This window comes from Bubalus bubalis, chromosome 6 (assembly GCF_019923935.1).
Source record: "Bubalus bubalis isolate 160015118507 breed Murrah chromosome 6, NDDB_SH_1, whole genome shotgun sequence".
NCBI lineage: Eukaryota > Metazoa > Chordata > Mammalia > Artiodactyla > Bovidae > Bubalus > Bubalus bubalis.
Window position 1 is genome coordinate 9,793,837 of NC_059162.1, and position 22,941 is coordinate 9,816,777.

Genomic DNA, 22,941 nt, shown 5'->3' on the forward strand with positions numbered 1-22,941 from the left:
CCAACTCCCCTCAAGTCGCTCCTCCACCTCCACCCACGACCTCACACTTGCACCATCTGCACTTCCTTTATCAGGGTGTGGTACCAAGGGCTGCCCAGCCCAGAGATTGGAGTCATCTTCTCTTTTTGCCTTATGTCCCCCTGGGTTCCCAAGTCCCATCTACTCTGTCTCCAGCTCGTATCAGTCTTTCTCAGCAGTAGCGCTAACACCATCTCAACCATGGTGGAGGCAAAGACTTAAAGACTTCTAACTGAGCTCCATGACTCCATTCCCTTTCTGGCTGCAATCTGTCTTCCATGCACCTGATTAAAGTACAAAGCTAGGGAATTTCCTGGTGGCCCACTGGCTAAGACCCTGTGCTCCCAATGCAGGGGGCCGGGGGGTTCGATCCCTGGTCAGGGAACTAGATTCCACTGCAACTAAGAGTTTGCATGTCTCTATTAAAGAACTCATGTGCCACACCATCTTTTCCTACTAGACTGAAAGCTACCTAAATGCAGGGTCTGTTCTTATTCATTAGATATTAAATACATATTTACCAAAGCCTACCTGGTACGCCAGAAACAGAGTTAGGCCCTTGAGATGCCAGGGTGAGGGGCAAACGAGCCCCAGCAGCGCAGTCATGGATCTTAGTGTTGAAAGTTTTAGTTGCTCAGTCATGTCCGACTCTAAACGACCCCATGGACTGTAGCCTGCAAGACTCCTCTATCCATGGGATTCTCCAGGCAAGAAGACTAGAATGGGTTGCCATGCCCTCCTCCAGGGGATCTTTCCTGGCCCGGGGCTTGAACCTGGGCCTCCCACATTGCAGGCAGACTCTTTACCATCTGAGCCTCCAGAGAGTTTGTGTTAATTGAAGAATCGCACCATGATGGAGAGGAGCACTGCTCTACGAGAGCTCCTAGGGGGTATCTGTATTAGTTGGGGTTCTCCAAAGAAGCAGAACCAGTAGGGTGGCTAGACAGATGGATGATAGATAGATAATAGAGATGAGTGATATGGTTTTTTTATTTTCTTTTTTTAACTGAAGTATAGTTGACTTATAATATTGTGTTAGTTTCTAGTATACAGCAAAGTGATCCAGTCATATATGCACATTATATAATACATATATTACAGATTATTTTTATCATAGGTTATTACAAGATATTGAACATAATTCCCTGTGCTACATAGTAGGACCTTGTTGTTATCTATTTTATATATAGCAATGTGTATCTGTTAATCCCAAGCTCCTAATTTATCCCCCTGCCCCTTGATATCATGATTTATAATAAGGAATAGATATTTGGTCTCCATTCCTGGCACAGAGCTCCTAAAATCCTTGGAATTTCCTGTGGTAAGAGACATAAAAGTGTTTTTTGTTAATGAAACAAAGCCCCTAGGTAACCTAAGGATGGGGCTTGATTACCTTCTAGTCCCATTCACTGACCTTCAGGGAGGCAAGAAAGGAGGAAGACTGAGTTTAAAATCAGTGGCCAGTGATTTAATCAATCATGCCTGTGTAATGAATCCTCCATAATTCTCTGAAAGTATTGGGTCTGAGAACTTGTAACTTGGTGAACACGTGGAGATTTGGGGAGAGGGGTGCTGCAGAGGGCATGGATACTCCGTGCCCCTTTTCCTGTACTTTGCCCTACACATCTCATCCATTGGCTGTTCCTGCATTAGATGCTTTGCAATAAACTGTAATTGAGTGAGGAAACTGAGTTCTGCAAACCACACTAACAAATTAATTGAACCTGAAGAAGGTTCAACTGTGGGAACCTAGAATCTGTAGCTGGTTGGTCAGAAGCACAGGTGACAATCTGGACTTGCAATTGGTGTCTGAAGTCTGCTTGTTGAGGGGGGTGAGCAGTCTTATGGGACTGAGGACTTGACCTGTGGGACCTGTCTCTGAGTAGATAATGTCAGAATTAATTGATTGGAGGTATGGAGAAAACCACATATGTTGGAATTATTAGAATTAAAGTATAAATATGGACGTTTAAAGATACATGTAGAAAGAGATTTATTATAAGGAATTGGCTCTTGAGATTATGGAGACTGGCAAGTCCAAAACTCCAGGAGGTAGTGAAGAACAGGGCATCCTAGTGTGTTGCAGTCCATGGGGTGGCAAAGAGTCAGACGCGACTGAGCGACTGAACAACAAATAGAGCCATATTGGAACCTGGAAACCAAAGGAAAAATGGATAATATTGATCATGTCTTCAAATTTTGATATTTTGTTCACAAAGAATTATGGCGGGGCACTGGTTTAAGATTTTAAAAATATTGCATCAAAATATTATTGATCTTGATTGCTGAGTTTTGGGGCAGTTCCTAAATTTGTACGTAAGGTGAGGTCTCACTCACCATACCTAGTCCCAGAGAGTCCCAGAGCCAGAGATATCTACAGCCAGCATGCCTGATAGGGAGCCATGGCACTCTTCCTATTAAATCGAGGTTCCCCAGAAAGACTGGAGGGCCGTTGGGAAGGCGAGGGTGTCTGTAATAGCACTGTTTCTTTACAGAAAGGGAATGAATTCACATTCAAAGCCAGGAGAGAGATAATACACTATACGCCCCACCCTATCTCTGTCTCACAGACTCAGAGACCCAGACTGTAATAGGAGCACACCTGAAGTAGAGTTACTCCATCAAAAGCTGGAATAAACAGAGTAATAGTACTATCATTTTAAACTGCTGCACTCCATTTTTTCTTTTTAGCAGATCGATCCTTTTTTCCCAGGAGATCTTTTTTCCTAACCTCTTGCATTATATTTTTCTTTAGTTATTAATTAAATCATTTTGGGTTTCTTGAACACAGGTATAATTTCACAAATTTCTGCTGGGATGATAGGGACAAATCTGCTTAGAATGAAAAGAAAAAAACAAAACTATTCATGATCCATAAAGGGAATAATCCACATTTTCAATTGCAATTAACTGAGATTTGGTTGGAAACATCTTAATCACGTAACTTCTCTGAATCTAGGAACCTGGGGTAAATCTCTCTCAGGCCGGGTGCTACCAACATCGGGCACCCAGTCCACCTGGTCCTGTGGCTACTGGCTCTGCCTGCAATGAAGATGAGAAGGTTTTGCATTATCATCATCTATGAATTGAATACTTTCCATGCAGAATGTATTAAATATAAAAACAGCATCTGACCCTGAGTTATTCACAGTCTTTTCTGCAGAGACGGGCAAGGCAGATGGTGATATTGGTGTGTCAGATTCTTGCAGCCTTGGGTTAGTATTTCAAATAGGTGTGTACCATTCTAATCACATTCTAGCTGGACCCTAAAGCTGGGGAGCTTCTGCTTAGACTGTTCCAGTATCCACACAGCTCTCTCATCAGCGACACACCTTTCAGACTTGTTGAACTTTCTCTTCTCTGATGGGAGTTGGTAATCTTCAGTTGCCCATCCATCTTGATCCCTGGGGCCCCAGCCCTTCTCATCCAGCCAGCCAGGGCTGCCAAGGCTGTGCAGTTGTACCCTCTTGCTCTCTTCTTTAAAGGAATATCATATTGTTTGGGACTAAATGGCACCCAATCTGAAGCCCAAGTGCTCATTCCTCCAACTCAATGATATCCACATCCCCTCTCCTCTTTAAGGGTGAGAGCACCCCAATGAGAACCTCCTGCATCTATGGACCTTGGTGTAATCTCTCCTACTAATTAACTACACTTTTTGTCTTACACGCATTCTCTTTTAAATTCACAACCAATGGAGGAGTTAATTATATCTGCGCAGTTTTAGGACACACTTTGAGGTTCCAGGTTGATATGAATTTGGAGGATACTATTCAACTTATGGAGCTTGGCCAGGTGGAGTTAGTGGTAAAGAACTCACCTGCAAATGCAGGAGACTTAAGAGATATGGGTTCGATCCCTGTGTTGGGAAGATCCCCAGGAGGAGGGCATGGCAACCCACTCCAGTATTCTTGCCTGAAGAATCCTAGGGACACAGGAGCTTGGAGGGCTCCAGTCCATATGGTTGCAAAAAGTCAGACACAGCTGAAGCGATTTAGTACTTCCGCACTCACCTTACTGTGCCCTCCCCCAGATATGATATTATTACATATTTGATTCAGCCTAACAGTCGATTGTTCCTTATGTACTTTACATAGACAAATGGCTGACACAAATATATTTATAAACCTAAAGATCAAGACTGATAGATTTTACCAAATTTTATCTCTGATTAAAACTCATGGGCCATCTGGCTAAATGCCTGCAAGTCTGATTGAACACTGCTGTGAGGCAACCCGTGGTATAAATCCAGGAAATACTTGGTGTAAATCCAGCCCAGTCTTCATCCACATTTTGAACCTAAGGATCAATGTTATAAATCAGTTCATGGTTGCTTTTTATTTCATCTTTTCCTGTTCACGTCTTTGGGATACATATTTTAACTGTAACAATGGAAAGTGAAGTTGCTTAGTCGTGTCCGACTCTGCGACCCCATGGACTGTAGCCTACCAGGTTCCTCTGTCCATGGGATTTTCCAGGCAATAGTACTGGAGTGGATTGCCATTTCCTTCTTCAGCGGATCTTCCCGACCCAAGGATGGAACCCAGGTCTCCCGCATTGTAGACAGACACTTTACCATCTGAGCTACCAGGGAAGTCCATCTATAAACCCATTTTCCCCTTAAATGTACTGGTGAGCATTGAGGTTAAAGGAAGCTAAGATAATGTGGAAGGTATTTACATTTGAAAAGTAAAATTTTGTAACAAAAGAGTATTTTTGTTGCTACAGATGATTACTTAAAAACACAAGGTTCATAAATATAAAATGATTTTATACACACATTGCAGAAGACTTAGAAAAATACATCAGCATGAAACTACTGAAGCCCATGTGCCTAGAGCTCATGCTCAGCAGCAAAAGAAGCCACCACAATGAGAAGCTTGCTCACTGCAACTGGAGAGCAGCACCCACGCTCGCCACAGCTAGAGAAAGCCCGTGAACAGCAATGACGACACGGCAGCCAAAACTTAAAAATAAAAAGCAGATGCTCTTGTAGTTCCAACAATCAGAATGAACTCTTGTTAACGTTTTGGAGTATACTTTTTCAGTCTTTCTTTCTAACCATGCTGCTGCTGCTGCTAAGTCACTTCAGTCGTGTCCGACTCTGTGCGACCCCATAGACAGCAGCCCACCAGGCTCCTCCGTCCCTGGGATTTTCCCGGCAAGAGTACTGGAGTGGGGTGCCATTGCCTTCTCCGCTTTCTAACCATATGCATATGTAAATAGGATGTGTCTAGGAAAGGAGACATGCATTTATATATATACATTCACAGGACTGCAGCTGCTTCTGCCTTTAGAAGGATGATAGAATTCATCTCAAGTAAGATTTTTTTTTTCCCAAACTTAAAAGTTTTAATTTTGTATTAGGGTATAGCCGATTATCAACGATGTGGTAGCTTCAGGTGAGCAGTGTAGGGACTCAGCCATATATATACATGTATCCATTCTCCCCCAAACCCTTCTCCCATCCCGGCTGGCACATAATATTGAGTAGAGTTCCCTGTGCTATACAATAGGTCCTTGTTGGTTATCTATTTTGAATATAGTCATGTGTACGTGACCCTTCCAGACTCCCTAACTATCCCTTTCCTGTGGCAACCATAAATTCATTTTCTAAGTCTGTGAGTCTCTTTCTATTTTGCAAGTAAGTTCATTTGCATCATTTCTTTTTAGATTCCACGTATAAGGGATATCATACAATATTTCTCCTTCTCTGCTTGACTTATTTCATTCAGTATGACACTTTCTAGGTCCATCCATGATGCTGCAAATGGTATTATTTCATTCAAGGAAGATTTATTTTAACTTAGAAGCATTTCTAATGGTCTGTATAAAGTGTGAATGGTGGACACCTCTAAACCCTACTCCTTTCCAGGGCAAGACAAATAAATTACTCCCAACAGGAGGAAAGCTTAAGCTAGCAGCTCAAGAGACTGGGGGTGAGCATGCAGAATGTGAGGAGGGCAACTGGGGAGGAACAGTGGAAGCATAGAAAGGGTAGATTCTGTGAAGGAACACTAGTGAGGAATTCCCTGTGGCAGATAGTGTCTGATATTAAATGTGAAGCGATTTCCTGCTTGCCTTGTGCTCTAATTGTACTCCATGACTCAACCCTCCAGTAACAGTATGCTATTAACAACACCCTGGGGTTTGGTTGCTTTGGTTGAAATGAAGCATGGAGGAAAGTGGGGTGGCGAGGGAGCAAAGGAGCTGGGGGTGGAGGCTGGAAGCAGACATTAGGGAGAACCAGGATATACTGAGCTTGAAGAATTTTGCAGTCAGCTTTTTTCGTTGAGCAAAAAACTTCAACAGCATGCTCACATATCATTACTCTTTCACATCACCAGGTATTCAACCTCATATTTATAGCACCCTTTAGAATTAGCTGCACGGTTGAAAGAAAGACAAGACTCAAGACAACATTTAATAAATCCACAATAATTATGGTACAATTGGGAATGCAGTGAAATAGCGCGTACAGTTTATTCCCCCAGGGTCTAGGTAGACACCCTGCTCCTAAGTTATATACATAACCTGTAATAAACATCCTTGTACCCACAGCATTACCCACATCTCTAATTATTTCCCTTTATATCCCAGAAGTGGATTTTACAAGGGCCAGAGAAGTATTTCAGAACATTTGACTGGGATTACTACTTCCCCCAAAGAGGTAGTGATGTTACTTTATTCTTTTTCTTAATATATATTTTTTCTTGATGTATAGTTGACTTACAGTGTTTCAAGTGCACAGCAAGGTGATTCAGTTGTAAATATACACATATTATTTTTGATATTATTTTTCATTATAGATTATTATAAAATATTGACTATAGTTCCCTGTGCTATACAGTAAATCTTTGTTGCTTGTTGCATATCTATTTTTTAATTAGAAAATCTAGCTTTCTATTCATGCTAAGTCAAACAACTGGAATCAAAATGTCATAAATTTTTTAGTTAAGCAAATTCTTATTTTCTGAAATATATATATTATACATTTATATATGTGTGTATACAGAGGCTTTATACTACACTTGATAAAGGCTTGAGAAATAACATAAAAAAAGAAGAGGTGGAGAAATTGGAAAATATAAACTAAATGAAATGGGAGCACTGAATATAGTAGTAGAAAAAGTGAGACAAACTAGATAAAAGTAAAAGATCCTCATATAATCCAGTTGTTTTTAAATGGGACTTCTCATTAGAAACATATCTGGAGCTCTGGAGGAAAAAAAAAAAGCAATACCTGGTCATTTGTATTTTTCAAAAAATTTCAAGATAATTTTGATATACATATGGATTTTAAAGTGATTGCAGTTTTTTCTGTTAAATGACAGTTTTGGTGATACAGATTTCTATTATTTTTCTGTTGACCAATCATGATACAATTGTTCTGAGTAATAGTTACATAATCACAATAGTAAAAGATGTTTATCAGTTTTCACAATCAATAGTCAGACACAAAATAAAAGATAATTATAATTGCAAACCATAATGGGAAAATGATTAAGTTAACAATATAAAATAATTACATACAGTTTGGGGGGTCAAGCAGAGTGATGTGGTCGTGCACACACGCACACATTTTCATCCTCCCAACCTGTCTATGCCTTTTGATTCTTGCATTTAATCCATTTACATTTAAGGTAATGATTGATATGTATGATCCTATTACAGTTTTCTTAATTGTTTTGGGTCTATTTTCTGTAGGTCTTTTGCTTCTCTAGTGTTTTCTGCCTAGAGAAGTTCCTTTAGCATTTGTGGTGCTGAATTCTCTTAACTTTTGTTTGTCTTGAAAGCTTTTGATTTCTCCATCAAATCCAAATGAGAGTCTTGCTGGGTAGAGTATTCTTGGTTGTAGGTTCTTCCCTTTCTTCACTTTACATATATCATGCCATTCCCTTCTGGTTTGTAGAGTTTCTGTTGAGACATCAGCAGACAACACCTGATGGGAGTTCCCTTGTATGTTATTTGTTGTTTTTCCCCTGTTGCTTTTAATATTTTATCTTTACCTTTATTTTTTGTCAGTTTGATTGCCGTCTGTCTCAGTGTGTTCCTCCTTGGGTTTATCCTGTCTGGGACTCTCTGTGCTTCCTGGACTTCTTTGACTATTTCCTTTCCCATGCTGGGAAGTTTTCAGCTATTATCTCTTCAAATATTTTCTCAGGTCCTTTCTCTCTCTCTTCTCCTACTGAGGCCCCTATAATGTGACTGTTGGTGTGTTTAATGTTGTCCCAGAGGTCTCTTAGGCTGTCTTCATTTTTTTTCATTCTTTTTTTCTATATTCTGTTCTGCAGCAGTGATTTCCACCATTCTGTCCTCCAGCTTATTTATCTGTTCTTCTGCCTCAGTTATTCTGTTACTGATTCCTTCCACTGTGTTGTTCATCTCTGTTTGTTTGCTCTTCAGTTCCTAGAGGTCTTCGGTAAACATTTCTTGTATCTTCTCCATTGTTTTCCTGAGACCCTGGATCATCTTTACTATCATTTTTCTGAATTCTTTTTCTGGAAGGTTGCCTATCTCCACTTCATTCAGTTATTTTTCTGGGGTTTTATCTGGTCCGTTCATCTGGGACACAGCTTTCTGCTTTTTCATCATGATTACCTTTCTGTAATACGGTTTTTATTTTAGCCACGGTGAGGTTGTGCTGCTTCTTGCTTCTTCTGTCTGCCCTCTGATGGATGAGGCTAAGAGGCTTGTGTACGCTTCCTGGTGGGAGGCACTGGAGACGGGACAAACTGGGTCTTGCTCTGGTGGGCAGGCCTTGCTCAGTAAAGCTCTAACCCGATCATCTGCTGATTGGTGGGGTGGCACTCCTTCCCTGGTAGTTGTCTGGTCTGAAGTGACCCAGCTCTGGGGTCTGTGAGCTCTATGGCAGGGCTAAAGTCAAACTCCAAGAGGGTTTATACCAAGGGGGACCGTCCCAGCCTGCTGCCGCCAGCGCTCCCATCCCTGCCATGAGCCTCTTCCTGTCCAACACCAGCAGGTAGTTTGGGTTCAGTCTCCTGTGGAGTCACTGTGCCTTTCCTCTGGGTCTTGGTACATGCAAGATTTTGTTTGTGACTTCCAAGTTTGGAGTCTCTGTTTCTCCCAGTCCTCTGACCTTTCAGGGCAGGTTCCCTGGGGATTCCCAGTCCCTTTGTCAGATCCCCAGGCTGAGGAAGCCTGACACGGGGTTCAAAACCTTCACAACAGTGGGAGAACTTCTTTGGAATTATTGTTTTCCAGTTTGTGGGTCACCCACCCAGTGGGTATTGGATTTGATTTTATCGTGATTGTGTCCCTCCTACTCTCTTGCTGCAACCTCTTCTTTGTCTTTGAATGTGGGGTACCTTTTTTTGGTGGGTCCAGTGTCCTCCTGTCGATGGTTGTTCAACAGCTAGTTGCAGTTTTGGTGCTCTCGCAGGAGGAGATGAGTGGACGTCCGATAGCGATGTTACTTTAAAAAACCAACTATCTTTCCTCAATCTGAGTATCAACATTATTTCCTATTTTTTCACAGTTTATAGTTTACAAAAAGAGCACACAACCATTATTATTTTCACTTTTGATCACTACTGGTGAGGTTCTACACTTTTCTGCCCATCTGCTTTTTTCCTTTATGAATTGTCTGTTTCTATCCTTTGCCTATTAAAGGGTTCATCTTTTTCTTATTGATTTTTGTGATCCCATAAAATAAGAATATTAACTCTTTGTTGGTTAATATATTGCAGGCATTTTGTCCTAATTAGTCACTTGCTTTTACTTTTGGCTAAAACACTTTTAGTGTTTTGGCACCAAGAGATATTTTAAATTTTCATGCAGTCAAATCTGTCTACTCCTTTACGGATTCTACATTTGATGTTATAGTTCTTTTAAACTTTTTCAAAACCCATGATTATAGGTTTTTGTCTAGTCTTTTTGTGATTTCATTTTTTAAAATGTTCAATTCTTTATTCCTTTTGGAATTTAAGGAATGAGGTGAAACTTTAGCTTAACCTTTCTCCTAAAGGCTATCCAAAGATGTCAGCACCCTTTATCAAATAATCCATCTTTTTCTACTGATGTAAATGCCACCTCTACATTATGCTGTGCGGTGCCAGGCTTAGTCCTCAGTCGTGTCTGACTCTTTGTGACCCCCTGGACTGTAGCCCGCCAGGCTCCTCTGTCCATGGGGATTCTTCAGGAGTGGGTTGCCATACCCTCCTCCAGGGATTATGTTAAATATTCATGTGTACGTCGATCTGGGTTTCACTACAAGAGACATCCCAATATCCCTTCTCCCCTTCATCTTTTGTAATAAAACTTTCTAATTTAGCTGGATACCTGATTCTCCTAAATCAAAACTGTGTTTCCCAGCCTCCTTTGCTGATGGGTGTGGTCATGTGGCTTATTCTGCTCACTGATATAGAAGGAGAATGTTATTTGTAAATTTCAAGACATATCCTGAATGAGAAGGGCCATGCTCTTCTTAGGTCTTTTCCTCATTTCTGACAACTGTAATGTAACTGTGATGACAAGCACTGGGGCAGCTATTTTGGACCATAAGTAGACGCTACATGTTGAGCATTATTGCAAAATAGAAAAAGTCTTGGTGTCTGAGGAGATCTTGATGACTTTCTAACAGCTGAGGATTGCTTACCTTTACTGCTGCTGCTGCTAAGTCACTTCAGTCGTGTCTGACTCTGTGTGACCCCATAGACGGCAGCCCACCAGGCTTCCCTGTCCCTGGGATTCTCCAGGCAAGAACACCCTAAGAAAGGAGAGAAAAATAAATTTCTATTGTGTATACATCATTGTTATATTGTTTTTATTGGTCATTGCAGGTGAACCTAATTCTAACTGATGAGTCTTTCCATCAGGCTCCACTGGTGTCTGCGTATTCATGTAACAAGGCTATGAAATTAGATTTTAACATTGTGACATAGTTTAATATGTGACAAGGCAGATACTTCTCTTAAAATATTTTGCTAATTATTCTTGTCTGTTATTCTTCTTGCTACATTTTATGATAAGGAAATCAGTTTGAAATGAAAAATGTCCTTTGGAATTTTGATTAAAATTGCATTAAATTTATAAGTTAGTATAAAATTACTGTTATTTTTTATGATTTTACCACCCAGGAATACAGTACATCTCTCTCAAAGTTTTTATTATATTCCTCAATATAATTTTTCCTTGTATCAGTTCATACACTTTTTAAAATTAATTAATTTGGTTTTGGCTCTGATGGGTCTTTGCTGATGTGCACAGGCTTTCTCTAGTTGCAGTGAGGGGGCTTCTCAATGCAGTGACTTCTCTTGTTGTGCGTTACACTCTCTAGAGCTTGGGCTCAGTAGTTGTGGCTCATGAGCTGAGTTGCCATGTACTTCTTATATTTATTACTGATTTTTATTTTTACTGTTTATATTGCAAATGGAATTTACCCCATGAATTATTATTCTAAAATGTAGTTGATTTTTGCAAATTTATATTGTGTAGAGAGTAGGAAAAAAACAGACTAAAAAAATTCAACTCAGCTACTTCTGCTTCCTAGGGGAATATCATAACTCATCTTTGGGGTTCATGGTTGTCTGTCTTAAGAAAATCCCTCCATGGGCATTTCTGGTTGAAAAAGTCAATTGTAGCAAACAAAAAAATTTGGGTTTTGTTGTTCAGTCACTGAGTCATGTCTGACTCTTTGTGACCCCATGGGCTACAGCACGTCAGGCTTCCCTCTCCTTCACTATCTCCTGGAGTTTGCTCAAACTTATGTCTATTGAGTCAGTGATGCCATCCAATCATTTGGGTTGGCTAGACTCGAAGAGGCCTGAATGCATTCTTATAAAGTGGGAAGAATTTCAAGTGTCTGCAGGGAGGCTGGAAGAAGGGTTGTGGGGCGAAGAACAGAAAGGTAAGAGGACTGTGAGGAATGCCTAGAGACAGATGGGAGTAGGACTGGAGAGAAAGCAGTGGAGATACGAGCATACTTGGTGCCTAAGGAAGAATAGGGCTAGCAGGAACATCTCCACGCTGAGGACTGGAAATGCATTTTTAGGACAATGGAGACTTGCCTTTGATATTTTCACTTATACTGTTCTGCAATAAAAAATCTATTTTCTCAGTTGCTTTGATGAAAAATCTGTTGTATATAACAGGCTTGGATTACAGTGTTTTGATGAATGAAGGAATAGGGGCAAAATCCAGTGTGGAACTAAGAGATGATGAGAAAATGAAATTGTTATGAGAGACAAGTTAAGAGCAAAGACTAAGAACCTGGTTTAGTCTAGGAATTATAGCAAGACATAACCAGGAGAAATACAATATTGTTTAATTGGAAGGATGCTGGATTTTCCACATGGGATGGAGAATCAAACTGTTTTGTTTGAATTGTAGAGAAACATAACCAAGAAGCCTGATGACTTCAAGAGACTCTAGTTGCAGAAATCTAGATTACATCTATACTTCGTTACCTGATTTTGTGGTTAGTTTTCATTTATTTTTTTGGTTGATATTAAGAAACAGGGCTTCCCAGGTGGTAAAGCATCCACATGCTAATGCAGAAGATGCAGGAGATGTGAGTTTGACCCTTGAGTTGGGAAGACCCCATGGAGGAAGAAATGGCCACCCACTCCAGTATTCTTGCCTGGGAAATCCCACGGACAGAGGAGCCTGGCGGGCTACCATAGAGTTGCAAAGAGTCGGACGTGCCTGAGCAACTGAGCACATTAAGAGACTAAATATACAAATGGAAATGGTCAGACCATATATGATCACATCACTACGACCCAAAATCTTTGTAGCAAGCAACCTGGGAAGTCAAACCAGACTCTCTGCAACAATCAGACCAGAACAGTCAGGACTTGATCAGTGGTGATCAGTTCCTCCAATTTTTGCTCCTGATTCTGAACTGAGCAGGACCCTGTGGGGCTCCTGGATGCAAAAGCCTTTCTGTGTTCCTGTTTCTTGTTTGTGGGAAATAGGCTTCATTCAGCCTCCATGACCTTCCGTGAGTTCCAAAGGGCACGTTCATACAGTTGCTACTCAGGGAAGGAGGGGATGCAGAGACATGGGAGAAGCAGCCAAGAAACAATAGTACGGGATTTCCCTGGTGGTTCAGTGGTTAAGAATCCACCTTCCAATGCTGGGGATGACGGTTTGGTCCTTGGGCTTCCCAGGTGGCTCAGTGGTAAAGTAGGAGACCCAGGTTCTAAGCCCTGGGTCGGAAAGATTCCCTGGAGGAGGAAATGGCAACCCACTCCAGCATTCCTGCCTGGGAAATCCCATGAACAGAGGAGCCTGGCAAGCTACAATCCATGGGATTGCAAAGAGTCGAACTCGACTTAGTGACTAAACTACCACCTGCCATCATGGGAAACTAACACCCACATTCGTTGGGGCAAATAAGTCCACACTCAGCAACTAGAAAAGTTCCCACGCACCTGCAATGAAGACCCTGCACAGCCCCACCCCACCCCCCAAAAAAAGGAAAGAAAAGAAAAGAAACAATAGTGCAACTATGAGCCAGGGTCCTGGTTCCCCCTCAAGAGATACTCACAGCAGTGTCTTTGAGCTGTTTTGCAGATACTGAACTTAAATGTATGTGACCCACAAGCACACAGACCCTGGACTGGTTGGAACAAGAAGGTTGAAGATGCTGACTCACACTTACCTCATCACCAACCAATCAGAAGAATGTTCATGAGATGAGCATGCCCTCCTCTTGGAACCATTACTACCTCCTCTAGGCCAGGACATACATACAGTTTTGAGGGCATAGTCCACTGTGTCCCCCTTTGCCTGGAAAAGCAATAAAGCTATTCTTTTCTACTTCATTCAAAACTCTGTCTCTGAAATTTAATTTGGTACCAGTGTACAGAGGCCAAATTTCTGCTACAATTCCAGCTCAAGACCAACCAGAGATAGACCAACCAACAAATATGCTCCCCCAAACAATCACATAGGATGTAGCTAGTTAGCCAACATCCCTGTGCCAACAATCTCCTATCAAGGCATATCTGAAACCTTCCCAAAGCTTTTTGACTATAAACCTTTTCTGCTTGCATTTGAGTTTCACCAAATCGAGTGACTGTGATTGATTTCCCTCCTACAGCAAGTTCTGAGTAAATAGCCTCCTAATCGTTTTCACTTGGGTAGCCTTTGTTTGTTTCCACAAGGGTAGCCTTTGTTCGTTTCCACAATATTCTTGGGTTTTACAGGCAGACAACTATGTGAACTGCAATGAATATTTCTCTTTTTTCAATACTTATACATTTATGCACTTTTTTCTGTCTTGTTGCATAGAGTTGAAACTACCACAACAATGTCTTGTAACAATGGCAATAACAACTATCATTATCTTACTCCTTACTTTATTGGGAAAGTCTAAAGTTTTGCCTTTAAATACAATATTGGCTAATGGTTTGAAACGGATATTCCTTTTTCTATTAAATAAGTCTATTTTCATCTCAGGTTTATTTAGGTTTTTCTCTACTAATATCAGAAAATGATGTTTTTAGTGTCTATTGAGTTGATCTTTTTATTTTTCTCCCTATGGGTAACAACATATTAATAGATTTTCTAATTTTAGTCCTTGTAGTCTTATAAAAATAAACCTACTTGATCACAGTGCATTATTCTTTTAACACACTGCTGCGTTTAATTGGCTAATATTTTATTCAGAATTTTTGCATCTATATTCATAAGTCAAGCTAGTCTGTAATTTTCTCTTTTGGGTGCTATTTTAGTCAGATTTTTGACTTGAAATCTATTTCATCTACTGTTAATATTGTAGATTTTTTTGGTTAGCATTAACAACTGGCTGTTGGTTTGAAATATATGGTTTTTGTCATGCTGGGGATTACAACTAGACCTACTATATTTGGAGGACGGATTCTTTGGCAATGATTCCCAATTTATTCCCTGTTTGTTAGTCTTTTCAGACCTTCTACATTCTCTTAAGTCAGTTTTGATACTTTTTATTTTCCAATAAATTTACCATTTTGTTTAGATTTGCAAATAAGTTGACATGAGGTTTTACATAGATTAAAAAAATTAAGCTCTATGTGTTAATCGTGGATTTTTAGTTTTAATCTGTGGCTTTAAAATCCCATTTTCAATTTGGTGTAATTTTTTTCCCTTCATGAAAGGAGAGGTATGAGAGGAGGCATGGGTCAGTGGTGGCCTGCTGCAGGGTTGGGGGCAGTGAGTGAGGCATGCATGCATGGGACATTTTGAAGTTCAGTTCAGTTCAGTTCAGTTGCTCAGTTGTGTCCGACTCTTTGCGACCCCATGAATTGCAGCACGCCAGGCCTTCCTGTCCATCACCAACTCCCGGAGTTCATGCAGACTCATGTCCATCGAGTCAGTGATGCCATCCAGCCATCTCATCCTCTGTCGTCCCCTTCTCCTCCTGCCCCCAGTCCCTCCCAGCATCAGAGTCTTTTCCAATGAGTCAACTCTTCGCATGAGGTGGCCAAAGTATTAGAGTTTCAGCTTCAGCATCAGTCCTTCCAAAGGACTTCTAAAGGACTGATTTTCTTTAGAACGGACCGGTTGGATCTTCTTGCAGTCCAAGACTCTCAAGAGTCTTCTCCAACAGCACAGTTCAAAAGCATCAATTCTTCTGTGCTTAGCTTTCTTCACAGTCCAACTCTCACATCCATACATGACCACTGGGAAAACCATAGCCTTGACTAGATGGACCTTTGTTGGCAAAGTAATGTCTCTGCTTTTTAACATGCTATCTAGGTTGGTCATAACTTTCCTTCCAAAGAGTAAGCGTCTTTTAATTTCATGCCTGCAATCACCATCTGCAGTGATTTTGGAGCCCCAAGAAAATAAAGCCTCACTGTTTCCATTGTTTCCCCTTCTATCTGCCATGAAGTGATGGGACTGGATGCCATGATCTTAGTTTTCTGAATGTTGAGCTTTAAGCCAACTTTTTCACTCTCCTCTTTCACTTTCATCAAGAGGCTCTTTAGTCTTCATAGAACCATTCAACTTCAGCTTCTTCAGCCTTACTGGTTGGGGCATAGACTTGGATTACTGTGATATTGAATGGTTTGCCTTGGAAACGAACAGAGATCATTCTGTCGTTTTTGAGATTGCATCCAAGTACTGCATTTCAGACTCTTTTGTTGACCATGATGGCTACTCCATTTCTTCTAAGGGATTCCTGCCCGCAGTAGTAGATATAATGGTCATCTGAGTTAAATTCACCCATTCCAGTTCATTTTAGTTTGCTGATTCCTAGAATGTCGACGTTCACTCTTGCCATCTCCTGTTTGACCACTTCCAATTTGCCTTGATTCATGGACCCAACATTCCAGGTTCCTATGCAATATTGCTCTTTACAGCATCAGACCTTGCTTCTATCACCAGTCACATCCACAACCGGGTATTATTTTTGCTTTGGCTCCATCCCTTCATTCTTTCTGGAGTTATTTCTCCACTGATCTCCAGTAGCATATTGGGTACCTACCGACCTGGGGAGTTCCTCTTTCAGTATCCTATCAGTTTGCCTTTTCATACTGTTCATGGGGTTCTCAAGGCAAGAATACTGAAGTGGTTTGCCATTCCCTTCTCCAGTGGACCACATTCTGTCAGTCCTCTCCACCGTGACCCGCCCATCTTGGGTGGCCCCACGGGCATGGCTTAGTTTCATTGAGTTGGACAAGGCTGTGGTCCATGTGATCAGATTGGCTAATTTTCTGTGAGTATGGTTTCAGTGTGTCTGCCCTCTTATGCCCTCTCGCAACACCTACCGTCTTACTTGGGTTTCTCTTACCTTGGATGTGGGGTATCTCTTCACGGCTGCACCAGTAAAGTGCAGCCGCTGTTCCTTATCTTGGATGAGGTCGCCCCTCCTGACCCTTAACGTGGAGCAGCTCCTCTCCGCCCTCCTGCACCTGTGGAGCTGGTGCTTCTTGGACGTGGGGTAGCTCCTTTCAGCCGCCGCCCCGACCTCGGATGTGGGATAGCTCCTCTCCGCTGCTCCTGCGCTGTCACAGCCTGGCGCTCTCAGTCGCTGCCCCTGACCTTGGGTGTGTGGTAGCTCCTCTAGGCCCCGTGGTCCATTGCAGCCACCGTGCTTCTGGGGACGTTTTGAAAGAAGTTGCCATTATGTTCATCACCTCCACCATAGTTTGGCCTCAGATCAAACAACAAGGAGGGAACACAGCCCCACCCATCAACAGAAAATTGGATTAAAGATTTATTGAGCATGGCCTCGCCCATCAGAACAAGACTCAGTTTCCCCCTCAGTCAGTCTGTCCCATCAGAAAGCTTCCATAAGCCTCTTATCCTTATCCATCAGAGGGCAGACAGAATGAAGACCACAATCACAGAAAACTAATCAAACTGATCACATGGACCACAGCCTTGTTTAACTCAATGAAACTATGAGCCATGCCATGTAGGGCCACTTAAGACAGACGGGTCATGGTGAAAAGTTCTGACAAAATGTGGTCCACTGGAGAAGGGAATGGCAAACCACTCACCTAGAGCCAGACATCCTGGAATTTGAAGTCAAGCGAGCCTTAGGAAGCATCACTACAAGCAAAGCTAGTGGAGGTGATGGAATTCCAGTTGAGCTATTGCAAATCCTAAAAGATGATGCTGTGAAAGTGCTGTACTCAGTATGCCAGCAAACTTGGAAAACTCAGCAGTGGCCAGAGGACTGGAAAATGTCAGTTTTCATTCCAATCCCAAACAAAGGCAATGCCAAAGAATGTTCAAATTTCTGCACAATTGCACTCATCTCACATGCTAGCAAAGTAATGCTCAAAATTCTGCAAGCCAGGCTTCAACAGTATGTGAACCGTGAACTTCCAGGTGTTCAAGCTGGATTTAGAAAAGGCAGAGGTACAAGAGATCAAATTGCCAAATCTGTTGGATCATCGAAAAAGCAAGAGAATTCCTGAAAAACATCTACTTCTGCTTTATTGATTATGCCAAAGCCTTTGACTGTGTGGATCAGAAGAAACTGTGGAAAATTCTTCAAGAGATGGAAATACCAGACCACCTTACCTGCCTCCTGAGAAATCTGTATGCTGGTCAAGAAGCAACAGTTAGAACTGGACATGGAACAACAGACTGGTTCCAAATTGGGAAAGGAGTACGTCAAGGCTGTATATTGTCTCCCTGCTTATTTAACTTTTATGCAGAGTACATCATGCAAAATGTCAGGCTGGAAGAAGCACAAGCTGGAATCAAGATTGCCAGGAGAAATATCAATAACTTCAGATATGCAGATGGCACCACCCTCACGGCAGAAAGCGAAGAAGAACTAAAGAGCCTCTTGATGAAAGTGAAAGAGGAGAGTGAAATAGTTGGCTTAAAGCTCAACATTCCGAAAACTAAGATCATGGCATCCAGTCCCATCACTTCATGGCAGATAGAAGGGGAAACAATGGAAACAGTGAGACTTTATTTTCTTGGGGCTCCAAAATCACTGCAGATGGTGATTGCAGGCATGAAATTAAATGATGCTTGCTCCTTGGAAGAAAAGCTATGACCAACCTAGACAGCATATTAAGAAGCAGAGACATTACTTTGCCAACAAAGGTCCGTCTAGCCAAAGCTATGGTTTTTCCAGTAGTCATGTATGGATGTGAGAGTTGGACTATAAAGAAAGCTGAGCACCAAGGAATTGATGCTTTTGAACTGTGGTGTTGGAGAAGACTCTTGAGAGTCCCTTGGACTGCAAGGAGATCAAACCAGTCGGTCCTAAAGGAAATCAGTCCTGAATATTCATTGGAAGGACTGATGCTGAAGCTGAAACTCCAATACTCTGGCCACCTCATGTGAACTGACCCATTGGAAAAGACCCTGATGTTGGGAAAGATTGAAGGCAGGAGGAGAAGGGGACGACAGAGGATGAGATGCTTGGATGGCATCACTGACTCGATGGAGATGAGTTTGAGCAGGCTCCGGGAGTTGGTGATGGAGAGGCAAAACTGGCATGCTGCTGAAGGACAGGGCTATGTTCCCTCGCTGTTGTTTGACCTAAGGCCAAACTATTATGGAGGTAATGAAGATAATGGCCACCTCCTTCAAAAGGTTCCATGTAAACACTGCCTCACTCAGTGCCCCCAACCCTGCGGCAGGCCATCGCCAACCCATGCCTCTGCCTGATACTCCTGGACCCTCACGGGCATGTCTGGGTCAGTCTCTTTTGGGGTCACTGCTCTTTTCTCCTGGGTCCTGGTGCACACAAGGTTCTGTTTGTGCCCTCTAAGAATCTGTTTCCCCAGTCCTGTGTAAGTTCTGGCGGCTCTATGGTGGGTTAATGGTGACCTCCTCCAAGAGGGCTTATGCCATACCCATATCTACTGCACCCAGAGCCCCTGCAGTCCACTGCTGACCCATACCTCCTTAGGAGACACCCAAACACGGTTCTGTCTCAGTGTCTGTGGGATCTCTGGGTCCTGGTGCGCACAAGGTTTGTTTGAGCCCTCTGAGTATCTCTGGCGGGTATGTGGTTTGATTCTACTATCTTGCTGGGGCTTTTCCTTTGCCCTTTGAAGTGGGGTTATCTTTTTTTTTGGTGAGATCCAACATTCTCCTGTCGACGGTTGTTCAGCAGCGAGTTGTAATTTTGGAGTTCTCACAGGAGAAGATGAGCTCATGATACAGAGATATAGCTATGTAATTTATTTATTTTTTATAAAATGTTTTAATTTTTTAAAAATTTCAGTATTTATTATGGTTGTGCTGGGTTTTAGTTACGGCATGTGGGCTTCTCTAGCTGTGGCACATGGGCTTAATTGTCACATGTGGGATCTAGTTCCCTGACCAGGGGTCAAACCCAATCTCTTTGCATTGGGAATGTGGAGTCTTATCCACTGGACCACCAGGAAAACCTCAAGATCAGTTCAGTTCAGTTAGGTTGCTCAGTTGTGTCCAACTCTTTGCGACCCCATGGACTGCAGCACGCCTGGCCTCCCTGTCCATCACCAACTCCTGGAGTTAACCCAAACCCATGTCCATTGAGTCAGTGATGCCATCCAACCATCTCATCCTCTGTCATCCCCTTCTCCTCCGCCTTCAATCTTTCCCAGCATCAGGATCTTTTCAAACGAGTCAATTCTTTGCATCAAAGTATTGGAGTTTCAGCTTTAGCATCAGTCCTTCCAGTGAATATTCAGGACTGATTTCCTTTAGGATGGGCTGTTTGGATCTCCAAGATATGCAATTAAATAAAGAAATATTAGGGTAAGATTACTGGATTAGTTCTAGATACAAAACGTTTTAAACTGTAATCTTGGGGTCATCTGTTCCATTATACAGTCAATTATTCACATAATTTTTAGTGGACCAAAAGCTACAAGTTAACTTCATAAGTACTGTAAAATAACCTCATCAATAGAAAGCACGCTCAGCACTGCACTAAAAGAGCACACGAAAAATCTCTTTTGCCTAGTTCCCAGATACAGATTGTTTTTGTAACAGAGGTGCTGTTTTTCACTTTTTACTGGCATTATTTCTGGACTCAGTAGAGGTAGAGGACATTCTCAGTCCTTTTGTGGCCACCTTACACAGAGGACCCAAAGAAATATCTCCTGTTCTACTGCAGCTGCATCTTGAGAGGTTTTTACTTCTCTTAATAATGGGTTATTGGCAGACTCAATAGACTCTTGGCTAAATGAGGGATCTTAAATTATAAAGGAAGCTTCTCCAAAATTTGACACAAATGTCTTATTAAGTTAAAAATGCAAACACAGAAGCTCAAGTAAAGGAAAATTACATTATATACTTGTTGAACTTAAGTTCAACAATAAACTGAGCCAGAAAACACTTTACATAGTAAGGCAATTTCCACCTGCTCTTTTACTTAATGAATATGTAGCACTGAATGAGGCTGAGAGGGAGACACAAACTGGCTTTATTTTCATAAGTCTCAGTTTCCTTGTGCGAGTATCTTAGTATGCTGAGTGTGATTCTCATGTTTAAAAGCATATGTATTTTGGAAGCACATGGTCCCTAAATGAAAGCCACCTACTTCAACTGGTACCATAAGTTCCAGCGCAGAAGAAAATATCTAGCTATCAGTGTCAGCTCTCTTAAAAGATTTTCAAGGGTAATTTTAACACTATGCTTAATTTGTCTCATACAAAGTCTGTAGACATGGTATTAGTTTTCTGTGGGTTTATAAAGGATTTCCATACTCTGAACAGCTTAAGAAAACATATACATTTATTAGCTCATGGTTTCTGTGGGTCAGGAGTCCAAGTGTGGCTTAGCAGAGTTCTCTGCTCAGGGTTTCCTGAGATTGCAATCAAGCTTTCAGTTGGGCTGCATTTTCATCTGAAGTTTCAACCACGGATAGCTACTTTCTGACCTCATTCCACTTGTTGGCGGATTTCATTGCCTTGTGGTTTTAAGACTGAGGGCCCGATTCTGAATGGTCCTTTGCCACGTGGGCCTCCTCAAGATAGCTCTGACTTCATCAAGCCAGTGCTTCCCTAGTAGCTCAGCTGGTAAAGAATCCACCTGCAGGGCAGGAGACCCTGGTTCAATTCCTGGGTCAGGAAGATCTTCTGGAGAAGGGATAGGCTACCACTCCAGTATTCTTGGGCTTCCCAGTTGGCTCAGCTGGTAAAGAATCTGCTGTAATGCAGGAGACCTGGGTTCAATCCCTGGGTTGGGAAGATCCCCTGGAGAAAGGAACAGCTACCCACTCCAATATTCTGGCTTGGAGAATTCCATGGACTATATAGTCCATGGGGTTGCAAAGAGTTGGACACGACTGAGAGACTTTCACTTTCATCATGTCGACCAGGAGAGTCTCTCTGACCTCAGAGAAAGCTTAGTCCTCTCTTAGGTCCTTTCACCTCATTAGGTTAGGCCCATCTCAGATGATCACTCTTTTTATTTACTCAAGTCGACTGTTTGGGGACCTTAATCACCTCTGAAAAATTCCTTCAGTTTGCCATATTCTATGGATTGGAAACAAGCCCTAGGTCCCACCTACATTCAAAAGGAGGAGATTATACAGGACCTGGACACCAGGGGGCAGGGGTCATGAGGGTCACCCTAAAGGTCTATCTTCACAGATCCTAACCCCCAAAACAATCAGGACCCAGTCAGGAAAACAGTAAACACACTAAGTATTCTAACAGAAAATATTTAATATAGGAAATTGATCAAATAGTTATTAGACAACTGCTGCTGCTGCTGCTAAGTCACTTCAGTCGTGTCCGACTCTGTGTGACCCCATAGATGGCAGCCCACCAGACTCCCCTGTCCCTGGGATTCTCCAGGCAAGAATACTGGAGTGGGTTGCCATTTCCTTCTCCAATGTATGAAAGTGAAAAGTGAAAGGGAAGTCGCTCAGTCGTATCCGACTCGTAGCGACCCCATGGACTGCAGCCTACCAGGCTCCTCCGTCTATGGGATTTTCCAGGCAGGAGTACTGGAGTGGGGTGCCATTGCCTTCTCTGATTAGACAACTAAAAACGTTTTTTAAAAAAAATAGCAAGGGCTTCCCTGGTGGCTCAGTGGTAAAGAATTCTTCTGCCAATGCAGGAGACACAGGTTCGATCTCCGATCTGGGAAGATCTCACATGCTGTGAAGCACCTAAGCCCGCGAAGCACCTAAGCCTGTGTACCACAACTATTGAGCCTGTGCTCTAGAGCTCAGGAGTTGCAGATCCTGAAGCCTGTGCACCCTAGAGCTCCCGCTCCACAACAAGAGAAGCCACCACAACGAGAAGCCCAAGCACTGCAACTAGGGAGTAGTCCCTGATCGTTACAACTAGAGAAAGTCTGTGTGCAGCAATGGAGACCCAGCACAGCCAAAAATAAATAAATAAAATTAAAAAAAAAGAAAGAAATAGTGAGGTAAGAAAGAAAACACATGCAAGAAGCAGCTACCTCTAGTGCTGGGGGATACGCGATGAGGTCAGGGTCATCAGGACCTGTGAGCCTGGAGGAGAAGCCCACACAGCTAAGCCTTAACCTTGG

At 42.2% G+C, this 22,941-nt stretch overlaps 1 protein-coding gene across 4 annotated transcripts in view; it reads left to right on the plus strand.

Moving 5' to 3' along the window:
* SLAMF9 (SLAM family member 9) overlaps positions 1-22,941 on the plus strand; it is a 61,261-nt gene that overhangs the window by 1,249 nt on the left and 37,071 nt on the right. The window lies entirely within an intron of this gene.